General features: G+C 38.1%; 1 protein-coding gene and 1 non-coding gene across 8 annotated transcripts in view; both read left to right on the top strand.

Annotated features, from left to right (window-relative positions):
- Lrp1b (LDL receptor related protein 1B) overlaps nt 1-13,462 on the top strand; it is a 1,919,409-nt gene that overhangs the window by 971,689 nt on the left and 934,258 nt on the right. The window lies entirely within an intron of this gene.
- On the top strand, nt 5,450-5,564 carry LOC118583302. The gene has a single exon (XR_004944886.1). It is a non-coding gene; the product is annotated as a small nucleolar RNA SNORA26 (small nucleolar RNA).

Raw genomic sequence — 13,462 nt, 5'->3', positions numbered from 1 at the left:
CTCGATAAAAACACACAACTGTACATGGCCCTCAGTAACATTCAAACACATATAAATTATACTTATATTTGTTTCTGGAAATTTGTATTCTGGTTTAAAGCACAAGATATACAAGCAAGTAACTAAAATGTTGATTGTTATAAGGTGCAAAGAAGAACTATGTATATTTATATGCTGGTGGGTAATTTATACTACCTTTTAAATCATAGTTTCATGATTGTGGTTAAGCTGCTTCTTAAATAATGCATCCACACCATCATTTTTGTGGATCAAAACACTTTTAGTATTTGGGTTAAATTCAGAGGTGGCCTATATGAGATAAGAAAGCTTACATTGGCTCTTTAAGGCTTAGATTGTGGAAAGAAATGATTAAATTCTGACACAATGATGAGGATAAGACTGAAATGGTTATTAGAGTATGTTGACGTTGGGATAAAAGGATAGGCAATAGTGTGTTCTGACCATATATAACAAATAATTATACCTGCTTGTTAATTAAAGAGAATGAGGTTTGTAAAAGATCTGAGAAGTTAGTTTCCACTCAGGGTAAAATCTGGCAAGAGCATAAAGGGTGCAATTGGTAGAATTCTCATGTAGCATTCACGAAGCCCTGAATCCACACCCCAGCACCAAGGGAACAGGGTGGAATGGCTTAAACACCAGTGATCCTCTCACTTGGAATGTGGAGGCAAGAGAAACAGAAGTTCAAGGGCATCCTCATCTTCATACTCAGTTAGAGGCCAGCTTAGGCTTCATGAGAAAAGGAAAGAAAAGTATCTGACAGGAGCAGCAGAGCATGTATACACTGCTGCCTTACTAGCTAAGTGAGCCAGGCTCATCTTAAAGGCTGTGCTGCATCAGCCCGGTGCACGTTTGCATGGACAGAGGTTTTGAGGCTAGCAGATTGCCTTAACTTGTTCTTTTCAGTGTTCGTGTTCACACTCCTGACTCACTGGCTGAAAAATAAAGGGGGAGCAGTTGTTTGAACTTACCCACTCCTTGCGATTTTTTCTGAAAATATTGCTTGCTAAACCATTCTTTAGTTTATGAATATCGAAAGCCTAGTTGTTACAGGTAAGCCCTGTGTTCCTTGTTTTACAGTCATCCTTGCTATAGTTTCATAAATCTGCTATTGTAATTTTTTATTATAAAGATGGGAAATCTGAGTCTTAAAAATGTGTTTAGTTAGTGAATGGCTTGCCTACCTAAGTAATCCATTTTCCTCATTTCCTATACTGCTGCTTAAAATAATGAGGCAAAAGGATGAAATGGGTAACTCACATACATTATGACCCAATTAGATTCCTTTTTGCTGTGTCACACTTTTAAACAGACTGCCACTGGTGGTTGCCTTTCTCCTAAGCAGAATTGTATTCTAAAAATGTCTAATAATAATTCATTAAATTACTTTTCTTTCCTTCATGCTAGCTTTAAAGTGGCCTCCTACCATACTGCTAAGGTTAAAAACACTTTGTTCCCCCATGTTCATTTTATCTTTATGCTTGTCCAGGCAAGAACTGAAACTGGATTGTATTTTGACAAGAGAGTGTAGAGACAGAAATTTTGTCATGCACAGAGCTTCTGCATATATGCATCAATTCAGAGGAGATGGCTCTCTAAGGGAAGGATGAAGACGATGCTGAACTGATATCACTCAAGACTACAGAGGTGCAAGCATATGTCACAGCATTGCCAATTGTGATTTTTCAGTGATTAAGTACTAAACCAAAAAATGAGGCCAAAATATATGATCTCAGTGTTTTCTAGGTTTTGAAAATGGTAAAGGACAAAAAGGGAATCTATTGTCTCTTGGCATAGTCATTAGGTAGTTGAAAAGTTAGATATCTAAGCTGGATGGCATATCACTGTCTGCTGAGGAGTGCAAATAAAAGATGGATAGTCAAAACAATATGATATTAATGTATCACCCAGTGTTTATCCTCGTTAGAAAGCCCTGCTCCATTATTCTCATATGTTAGATATGCATGTACAACTCCCTTTGACCAGGAAAGTATAAAATGAATTAGTCGAATTGCTTATACATAGAGACTTTAAGAGCCAGAGTGTAGTTATCTACATTTCCAGTTCTTAGCTTGTAATTGTGAAAGCATGTGCTAAACGGAGCACCAGTTTCCTTAAGCCACTAAAAGACTACAGATTGGGCAGCTTTGCATTGCTGAAATGAAATACTTATGAAGCATATTTTGGATAGAGTTTTATTTAGCTCACAGTTTGGGATGTTCATGTCCAAAGTCATGCCATCAGGCAAGGATCATTTGTTTGGATGGTGGTGAGGGCAGGAAATGGGTGCACATCATGGTAGGACCCTGTATAAGTGACACCTTGGAAAAGAGTAGAGAAAGGGAGAGACTGGTTTCCCAGTTCTTGTTCTGAAAGTAGACCTCCTAATCACCTTGGTTAATGGCAGAGGCTTGAGCCACATGTTCTTGGTTTCTTCTGAAAAGAATAAAAAAAGTCCCAAAAATTTTCAAAAAGGAAGCTAGATAATGTTATTTTGACCCTAATAATCCTACAGATTAGCTCTGTCAAAACTGATAGCAGGGCAAAGTGAGAATCTCACACCCTACAGCTTGTAGTTGCTTTTTATGGGGCCTAACAGAAGGAGGGGCTAGTAATTGAAGAGTGTGTTTTGGGTGGTTATCTAATTTCATTGATAAATTCGGTCATATTGTCATTTTTCTACTGCACAAATTCCTTCCCATGATACCTCTGATTGTACTCCTATGCTGGTGCAATTTATACATGAGCATAAGATTACAAATAGGGGAATTCTCCCTAAAAGTTTTAGAGAAGCACAATTTTTCCTTGCTGCATATACACCCCAAGCCAGTTTAGATTGGATCTGGATAGTCCTTCTATTCATCATGCCTGCATACATTAGGGACACACTTAAATATAAACTACCTCAATTGTATAGTTGCTAGGGGATAAGAAATTTACCCTATTGTTCAAAGATAGGAATGCATATGCTGATAGAGAGCAGAGGGGATTCCAAGGTTGCTAGTGCAGTGTTGGGATTGTTGTGTTTGTGTTCACTACAAGTGCAGGGGGAGGAATCAGACTGCAAAGTAGTTTTTTGTAAGGAGGGAGAGGGGAGGCCCTTCTTTAATCCCAGCTCTTGGGAGACAGAGGTGGGGAATCTCTATGAATTTGAGTTTGGCATTGTTTACATAGTATATTCTAGGCCAGTCAGGGCTAAATAATGAGACTTTTTTTTTCCCCCAAAAACAAAATCAAAACATGAGGGGTATATGTATATAACCAGAACTATAGAGAGTCCTAGACAAAGCTCTGTCCTGTTTGCCTGTCTCACACCTGCTGTTGGGATCTGTTCTGTTTCCATGGATCTGTCATCACTCAGTAGGAAAAGCCCAGGAACCATGCCTTTAATCACCATTCAACCTTGGGAGACACAAACAATTTTCAAACCACATAGATCTGTAGTGACACAGTGAGAACTGAACTATTATTCTGGGTTTTGATATTTAAAGTTGTTACTGCAGAATAGACAGGTCTATTCTGTTTCATTACCATGTTGTAGATTTCTTTATAGTGTGAATTATCTCTTACTAGTATATCCCCACTATAGAAATAGTGTCATAAATATCAAATCACTGAATGACTTAATGAATGAAGAAATAAATATTTGCTACACTCTTTGGGAACACAAGCTTACATGGCATAGCAAAAGCAGCAGTATGCGAGCCATCTGGAAATGAGGAAAAGTTATTTGCATAATGTATGGGCTATAAATAAATGTATTTCACTGCTATGTGCCAAAGGTTACCACTAATTGTGTTAAGGAGCAGGAAGAAGAGCCTGGGGACTTCCATTAGTGAAGAAACTTGAAGTTCTTGCCAATCATAAGAAAGGCAACAGGGAATTTTAAGGTGAAAGGACTGTGCTCTCTCTCATTTTTATCTTGTTCACATGAAACATAAAATGTGCTACCATCACAAATTTCATTGTAGTTTGTATGGTGGTAGCTGCAGAACTTTTTCAGAGCAAGGCAAGATGAATGAGACTTATGAATTGCCTAGTGATCCAGAAACACAGCCAGTTCTTATATACATGTAATGGAAAGAATTGGTTAATCGGAAAATATATATTCTAAAATGTAAATAGGAATAAATATTAACTGAAATGAACAGACACAAATCACAGAGAAACGAGTTTGTTTTCTTAGGTGACATAGTACAGACCTGCTCAGACATCCCTTATTGACCAAACATGATTACTACCTGCTAAGATGCTTCTAAGTGGATTAGAGAAGGATACACATAGACTGACTAGGAAGCCCTGACATGTGTGGATGGGTCAGTCACTGTGAGTGCACTTGACAGCATAGTGTTACACTGTTCCTCACCTAACTATGTAGATTAATTCTACTTCTCCCATTTTCCTGGTTTCCTTAGGAAAACTGTTCAGGGAACTTGCACCTGAAGCTTCCAGTGGAACTTGATGCCACAATATTGTCCACTCCATTTCCAGTTCTCATGCCTGTACTTTTCGCACAACCCACCCACACTCGACCTCATTTTGAAGTTCTGGTGCCCATCCTGTTCTTTTTAAGTCTACCTCAAATACTTATCAAACCCCTCTTGTTGGATGTATGTGAGCATTGTGATAGGAATCCTACTGAATAAAAAAAAAAAAAAAAAAAAGGGACATTCTGGTTTTTAAAATCTTGCCTGCATGCAACACCAATTCTTTTTTTTTTCTTAATTGTATTTTGTTTGTTTGATATTTTACTTTTTGGATCTTAAACCACAAATCTGGCTGGCCTCTAAAGTAAGATCTTCCTCAGCCTCTCAAGTGTTGTAATTATAGATATGTGCCAACACATCCAGCTAGTATGTCTAACTAAATCTTCCTTCCATACCCACCCTTTTGAGGTAGAAGGTGTATTACACCCTAAGGGAGCCATTTCCTTCCCAAGTAGCAAATTGGCAATTCTTGTAACAAAGTCTATAGCTGAAAAGTGAAGACCAAAATATGAACAGCGCTGGTAGTCTCCTTCAAGAGTAGTTTGGGGAAGAATAGGAACACTCTCTTGTGGAGGGACTTGTCATTCTCAAAAGGAAAATGTGCAGTCTGCAATGAAGCATGGTAATACTTATGAAGGAACTGTAGATAAGAAATAGAAGAGAAAACATTTAAGGGTGAGCTGTGTCACACTGCCATTACCAACTCCTATTTACAATGAAAGTAAACAAGAAGTTGGATATTGTGGTGCACATTTGTGATACAGGGAGCTGAAGTGGGCTGGGAGATTGTGAATTTGGGGCTAGCTTGTTCTAGGTGGCAAGAACTTCTCTCAAAAAAAAGGAAGAAAAAAGAAAAAGAAAGGAAGAAAGAAAGAAGGAAGGAAGGAAGGAAGGAAGGAAGGAAGGAAAGAAGGAAAGAAGGAAGGAAAGAAAAACTTCCTATGTCCTTTAAAATTTATAGTATTTTAGGAGGTTAACACAGAAGGGTAGAGGATGCCTCATGAAACTCAAAGAGATTGGACAGTTCCTATTTTGATCTTATCTATAGACACAGCTGGGGGAAAAAGCAAAACAAAAGAGAAACAATGAGAAGCCTAAGTCTCAAAAGTTTATTGGGTTAGAAAAATAGTAACTGTATTGATGAAAACTTTTTTAGGCCAACTGGCTTTCCAGAAAAACAGACTTCCTGGGTCTCTGTTTCTGAGGTTTTATTAGGGCTGCAATGACAGCAGGATGGGCAGCAGAATCTGATTGCAATAACAACACTTGCTCTTCTGAGACCAAGGATTCCAAGAGGCTGTATTCTAAGAAAATGATGGTCCTGTTGAAATTTTGTTATTCCACAAGAACTCACTTTAGCCACCACAATGTGCTGTAATTATTTCATTAAGACTATAAGAACAACTTATTCTGTCACTGTTGTACCCATTTCACGAAACCACCAGAGACCACCAAGGAGAGGATTTCTGATGCAAGCACCTCAGGGTCCTTTTTTATTCAGGTTCAACCTAGGCCACTGCATGGCAGATGGAAGGAAATGTGTGGTGGCCAGGAGCCCAGGTGTAGAGGGTTTTATAAGGAAAAACCACAAGCCTGGAATTGGTAAATTGGGATTGGGTAGAAGGGATATGGGGCAAGGTGACATTTTGAAACTATTGGTCTAGACTTGGTGCATGAAACCACATTTGAAACCATTGGGTTAGACTTTTGGTGGGGAACCACAACCCGCTGTACAGGATTATCTGGACTGATCTGCAGGATTATCTGTTAGTTATTTTGGCACTAGGAACACTCCCCGAACACGACAAATCCACAGAAGAGCTGTTTATTAAATAGAGGCTAGAGGATAGAGGTGACAGGCCTGTGTGAAGCACACACGTGAGTGAGGAGAGGAGAGAGGAGAGAGAGAAGAGGAGAGGAGAGAGAGACATGTGCAACATGGCACCGGCTTTTTAAAGAGTGAGTCGTGCATGTATACAGGACTGCATGTAGCTACTCCACACATTCGCGTAGATTACATGGCTGTGCGTGCTTTATGCAACCATGTAAAGCCACAGAGTCCTAGTCATTCGAGATGTTCTGACCTGGAAATGGCTATTTTGAACCAGAAATAACTAGGTGGTCTGCCTGGAAAGCCCAACCGTGTGGACATGTTGTGATTTCCTATCATTATCTAGAGATCTTCAAGGGCCATAAACCAGACAGGATATTTGCAGGAGGAAACTGCTCTGTAGCCATTCCAGATGTCATGATTCATTCCTGAGGTCCTTCCTTGAACCGAGTACAGCAGGTGGTCCCTAAAATGGAGCCTGTACAATTAAGTCTAGGCCTTCACAATCACTTTTTTAAAAAAGCTTCTATCATTGTTCCTCTGAAAGCCTGAAACCGTGCATAAGAATAACCACAGACAGCTATCTCTTTAAACTTGTTTATAACAGAACAGACTTTTCGAAACTGAGACTTCTTAGCACAGTGTGTGAAAACCCTTGTTTCTGACTGCTTTTGAGTCAGTAGGAAATCTAGGTGTTTCCCATCGTGTGGCATTCCAAGCCTCCCCCACCCTCCACCCCCACTCTCCACCTTGGCCAAAAAAAAAAGAAAGAAAGAAAAGAAAACCTGAACCTAAAGATGCTTCCTTCCAAGTGGCTTCTCCTAGAGATGAGGCTGCTTCCCACCCAGGGTGCCTTTGTCCTGTAGATTAACTACCTTGAATTTTCAGGAAACTCATCTACATAAATTGATTGCTGTCTGTTTGCATAACAACATGGACAGCTCCTTTGGAGGTTGAGCGAGCCAGGCAAATATCATGACAGCCTGTCCTAATAACTCAATTAAAAAGTAGGCTCTGGCCCTTGCTTCTTGAAACTGAGCAGGCAGTTTCTGAGGAAGCAATAAAGGGCAATCAATCTTCAACAACCCTGACATCAGGGATGGTAGAGATAGCATGTACCAAGCCTGGGCCACTGAGCCAGCTCCCACAGTCAGAGCATACTAGGCCAGCCAGCCTCCACAACAGTTCAAAGTAATAACCAAATAAGGACAAAGCCAAGGACTTGTCCAGGCCTGCCCCAAAATGGAAAAGCTGTAGCCATAACCAGCTCCTGCCAGCACTAGCCAATTAGAACATACTAATATGATTGCCACTTGTGTTAGCCAATCATATCTGAAATGACCTAACTGCCCTAGCAACTCCCCTTGACAGTGCTTCAAAGGAGCCTGGTTGCTTCTCTCAGGGTCATCCCCATCTTGCTTTTGTGTAGGATGGTCGACCCCAGCATGCTGGGATAATAAACGTTCTTGTTCTTGTTGATTGCATATGTGAATGGTGGTCTTTTGTGGAACTTCTCCAGCACCCTAACAGAAGTGTGTGTGTGTGTGTGTTTGTGTGTGTGTGTGTGTGTGTGTGATTGTGTCTGTGTGAGATATATTTTTGAAAATGTACCCCCGAGCAGAAAGTGTGGAGGTATAGAGAGAAAAACACTCAGCTTTTTGCTGTTCTGTGTCCTCCAACTGGTAAACTTAACAGTTACCACTTTTTTAGAGCAAGGAGAAAAAAAAAGGATGTAGTATTGTTGAGTATGGGATAGAAAACTGAGACCTATCAGCATAGTTGTTATTTTTATTTTATAATTTTTTTCATATTCAAAGGCTGATGGTAATTTCCACTTTTGAAATTAGGTCAGTGAATCAAACTAACTGTAAAAGAAAATGGGGATTACTCTTTGCTATGGATGTTACATTGCTTCTAAGACAATAGTGTCCAAAGTAGACTCTCTTCTAAATATGTCCACATGTACATGTTATCAAACACACAACCCCGATGTGGTTGTACTTACATTCTCAAGTTATTTCTGTTCATTGCTTACACTTCAGTAAGACCCAGATATTCCAAATGGGCTTGGTCACTCTGTACATTTGAACAATAAAATCAGAAATACTTGTATTTCCCATTCTCTGGCACATGTTTCAGAATATTATCATTTATTGCTCTTCAAGCTTAAAAGATTTGTACATTGACTGAAAATTGATACTCAGTCTTATAAATAAATTTGTAACATGTTAACAGAGGTCTACACTATAAACTGTTCATCCACTAATTATCATAATTCAATGTTTTACTCTACTTGAAGAAAGACTTTTTATCCATACATAATTAATTAAAATGTGAATGTCTGTGAAAATCTATCTAGGCTTCTGAATAATCAAAATGAAGTAGGCAGAAGAGTTAAAGAAAGAAATGTAAGGGTTTCATGTGGTGGCTGTAAACAAACATAGGAAACTGTGGGTCACCCTCACCTGAGGAATTCTTAAGAATAATTCCCATTGTCAAATAAATACTTTAATTTAAAAAGGCTCAAAATTATTGATAGTAAAACAACACTGTGATAGTTGGACTTCAAACTTATGGAGTTTCATTACTCCACAGAACCGTATGTAAGAGCTGTGAACAGTAATTGCTAAGTAATAATAAAGTATGTATCCTTACCTAAATATCTGAATTGAGATGTACTGTTTCTTTACTATTTCTATGTCCAAACTTGTAGTAATACACATGTATTGGTTACTTTCTGTTGCTGCGATAATACACCATGACCAAGGCAGCTTATAAAAAGAAAGGATTACTTGCCTTATAATTCTAGAGTGATATGAGTCCATAATGACAGGCATCCATGGCAACAGGCAGCAGTTAAAGCTACAGAACCAGCTGAGAATTCATATCTCCAACCAGAAGCAAGAAGCAGAGAGAGCAAACTGAAAATGACATGAATCTTTAAACTCTGAAAGCCCACTCCCAGTAGCATACTTCTTCAACAAATCCACACCTCTTCAGCCTCCCCAAACAGCACCTCCAACTGGGCACAGGCTATTCAGATGTCTGAGATTATAGAGGATATCTCCTTCAGATTATTACAACATGCTTTCTATATGGTGGGTGTAGGTTTGTTTGTAGGTTTATTTATTTTTTGTTGTTGTTGTTTCTGCTTTGTTGTGTTTTGCTTTTGACACAGGGTTTGTGTCATCTCTGGCAACTGTGCTTCCAAGGGTTCTCAACACTTCATATTAAGTAGCATTGTACTTGACTATAAGTTATCCAGTTCCCCTGCATAATTTAAATTACCTCTAGGTTATTTAGACTATTTAATACAATGTGTGTAGTATGCAAATAGTTGTTACAGAGTACTTATAGTGTAAAGCCCCACAAAAATGACTGAACATTGTGTCCAGACGATTTCTTTTGAAAAGTTTCTAGTTCTTTGTTGATATAGAAACAAGAAACATATATGACTCATTCATTCTAGCATATGTGAAACACCAAGCTCAAGAGAAGACAAGTTTAAAAAAAAATCACCTTTCCAGTTAGTCCTAAACACACATAGGAGCTAAATTAGCTCAGTAGGTTATATTTTTCTACATTTATATCTCTATCATTGATATCTATCTATCATCTATCTATTCATATGTATGTAGCAATAATAAAGAATATAATGCACAAAACTCACCTTTCAAAGTTTTTGCTATTTGTTTATGACATTTATTAAAATAAATGTTTTAATTGCTAATAATTCTACATAAACTAATAAGTATCAATGCGAAGTATTAATAGATCACTACTTTGTAACAATCTAAAACAGTTCACACTAAAATAGACCTGGTGGAACTCTGAAAACAAAAGCCATTTCCTTGTTTTTAACATGTAAATAATGAAGTCATTTAGTTTTTGTTAGAAAAGAAGTTCAGTCCCTGGAAACAAAGCCAGGTTGTCAGTTTGCTCAGCACTTGAGTTTGGAAATATTAGTTAACAAAGAAAGTACTAATAGTGTTTGGAACATTAGCCTGAGAACCATTTTCCATTTAGTCTGCAGTTAGTTAATCGAGTGTATGTTCATTTGTCCACATAGGCTATAAAATCCTACAATGAAGATGTAATTATAATTAACATTGCTGACCAGTTAAAAGGCATAAACATAGCATGGCCATCAATATGCAGTCTCTATTTGCTGACATTTCCAGTTATACCAGATGGTGACTTTAATGATGGTGCCTGGTGGTGCTTCTAATGATTTCTCTGCCTGATGGTTCTTTTATAGGGTCTATCACATCATAGAAGGCTGAAGGGTAACTTAATAATGATCTTCAAGCATATGAAGGGTCATGAAGTATATGGTTATGAAGTGACCAGCTGTTACTCATTCAAACAAGCAGTAGTACATTTCAACTGTTCTGGGAAGATTTAACTTGGTTGGGAGGTGGAACATCCTGATAATAAAAAATACTTCATGGTGACAGATACCAAAATATTTTTAAGCATTTTCTTAAAAGTAGAACACACTCATGTTTTCTTTTATTTTGGTAATGTATCAGAATCATTGAAGATCTATTAGTCTACATTTTAAAAATTTCATATTCTAATATAAAATGGGATTGAATCATGACCATAATTTAGTACCTACAAGACTGTATAAATTAATTATTCAACACTTTCTGTCCTTTTCCCCCCATACTGCAGATGACAGGACCTAATACATAGCAGGGAAGTCGTCTGCCCCCAAGCTATATTTGCAGGCCCAACTTTATGTCTTTATTGGCTTCTGTCTAAAACTGGGATTAGCTGTTTTGTCTCAGTAACTAAGGCCAAGTTTCAAATATGTTTGTATGCTCTTATTTGGCTTTTTCTCCATGGAAATAAAATCTGGTGCTATAGTGTGCTGTGGGATGTTCTGTATGTCAAATGTGTTGCTCTGATTGGTTAAAATAAATAAAGTGCTAATTGGCCAGTAGCCAGGCAGGAAGGATAGGGTAGGCGAGACAAGGAGGAGTAGCATTGTGGGAAATGGAAGGCTGGGTAGACAGACACAACCAGCCACTGACATTACAAGAAAAATGTAAGGTACTGGTAAGCCACAATCCACATGGCAAAATATAGATTTATAAAAATGGGATAAATATAAGAAAAAGAACTAGACAATGGTAGGCCTGAGCTAACGGCCAAGCAGTTTAAGCAATATAAATTTCTGTGTGTTTACTTGGTTGGGTCTGAGCGTCTATGGACCTGATGGATGAGAGAGATTTGTCCTGACTATGGGCCAGGAAGGAAAACTCTAACTACAATAGTGTTCTGATTTTAGTATCTGGAGTTCCAGGGATAATGAAGATTTTTATGGGGGAACACACACTTGAAAGGTTTATTCTGACACACACATACTGCCTGGGAAAGATCTCTTTTATAACATTAAGTGAAGTGGAAAGAGCTGATTCTCCTTTAGAGTTTTGCTTAACTCCTCACTATATAATCCACACCAGGACATTTAACCTCTCTATCTTCTATTTTTCTCATTGGATAAAAACAAATAAACATTTGGGAAGCTGGCACTGAAGGATGCATTTTACTATCTCCCTTTTCATGAGGGATGGAGGCAATGTGGGAAGGTTGGGAAAGAGCATGCAGCTCATGATGTAGACAGTAGATTTTGTGCTGCAAAAGTAGTTATTCGACACTAAACCAAATGAGAGCCATTGGTTCTGATGAATGTCAAGGAAGTGAGATGAACTAAACCTCAAGGCACTTGCTTATGAATGATTTGATTCACAAAGAGTATGCCTGGGAGACTGTACAAGATACCCAGAGTTTATTGGAATCAAACAGCAAGAGGGTGAAGACAGATCATGACAGGGCGATGTGATTCTGTGGTCCAGGGAGGTTTCTCTGAAATCCAGACATTTGCTACTTTCCCTATTTAATGAGATGGATCCAGCTACTGGAAAGAGGCTTAGTGGTGGTTGGAAGTAAAGATCCAAACAACCTTTGCCCACTTCTCTCATCCAGATGTGGGATGGTGACCATGCAACAGTGACAAATGTATTGATTAGCTTAGCTCTTGTCTCTGTCAGCTACTGTCTTATCTCACTAATCAGTTTCTTCATGGGAAAAATGGAGAAGAAATCAGAAATACTCTGAAAATATGATTATTTTGCTTTGCACCTTCTAAATACTTCACAATGCCTTTCAGATGTTTTATGTTAGAATCAAAGGTGAAGACGAATGGATGGTGTGTAAACTCAGGTTCACTGAGGACTCATTGTTTTCTGATGTTGTAATTGCTGATTTCATTATCTTGAATTGTGTCTACTTTCTCAAAGCCTACTCAAGTTGTAGGTCTATATATATTTACTTCTTTTTCAGTATGAAAATTTACTCAATGTCATTAAATATTCAAATCATACAATTTGTTGAAGATTTAGTATCATCCTGTTTGGAGATTAACTACAATTCTAAAAAAAAATGCAAATTCCCACTTCACACCTTGATTATAGTTGTGGAAACAAATTTTTAGATTATTGGTATTGTAAAGTATAAGATAAATACTAAAGATGGTAATATCAATTAAGGAGTTAACAAATGCTAAATAACTCTTAGAAGAGGAGACAATCTATCCTACTGTAGTCCAGTGGAATATAATATTTTATCTCTAGAAAATATTGTCCAAGTTCATGGATGTAAATCTGAAGTCAGTGTTTGCAATAAGGTGGGGACGGAACAGCTCAACTCAGTCTAATGATTAATGTTTTGCCAAAACATCTGAAACAGCTGTCAGCATGGGAAAATCCCGTCAATGTTCAAAGGCATGTAAAGGCACACAATGTGATTGTCTCGGGATCCTTTCTTACCTCAAGTTGTAGGATTTACTTTAAGCCAGCTGAAGAAGTCAGTTGCTAATTACAGTATTTTACACAATAGCTTTATTGATAGGCAAGATTGCTGATCCTTTCTAAATGGTATCTTGATGAATAAAAGCCATAGTTTCTACTGCACTTTACAAGTAGGATTATCACTGTGCTGTAGTTCACACTATAGTAGTTACTTCTCTTGGCTGGTATATGTTGAGATCTGGCTGTGCTCTGCACTAAGTTACTGCATTTTGTGGAAATTAGTGGCTTTTCAGGCTGAACCTGGA

Source organism: Onychomys torridus, chromosome 4 (assembly GCF_903995425.1).
Source record: "Onychomys torridus chromosome 4, mOncTor1.1, whole genome shotgun sequence".
NCBI lineage: Eukaryota > Metazoa > Chordata > Mammalia > Rodentia > Cricetidae > Onychomys > Onychomys torridus.
This window is presented reverse-complemented; position numbering and strand designations above follow the sequence as displayed.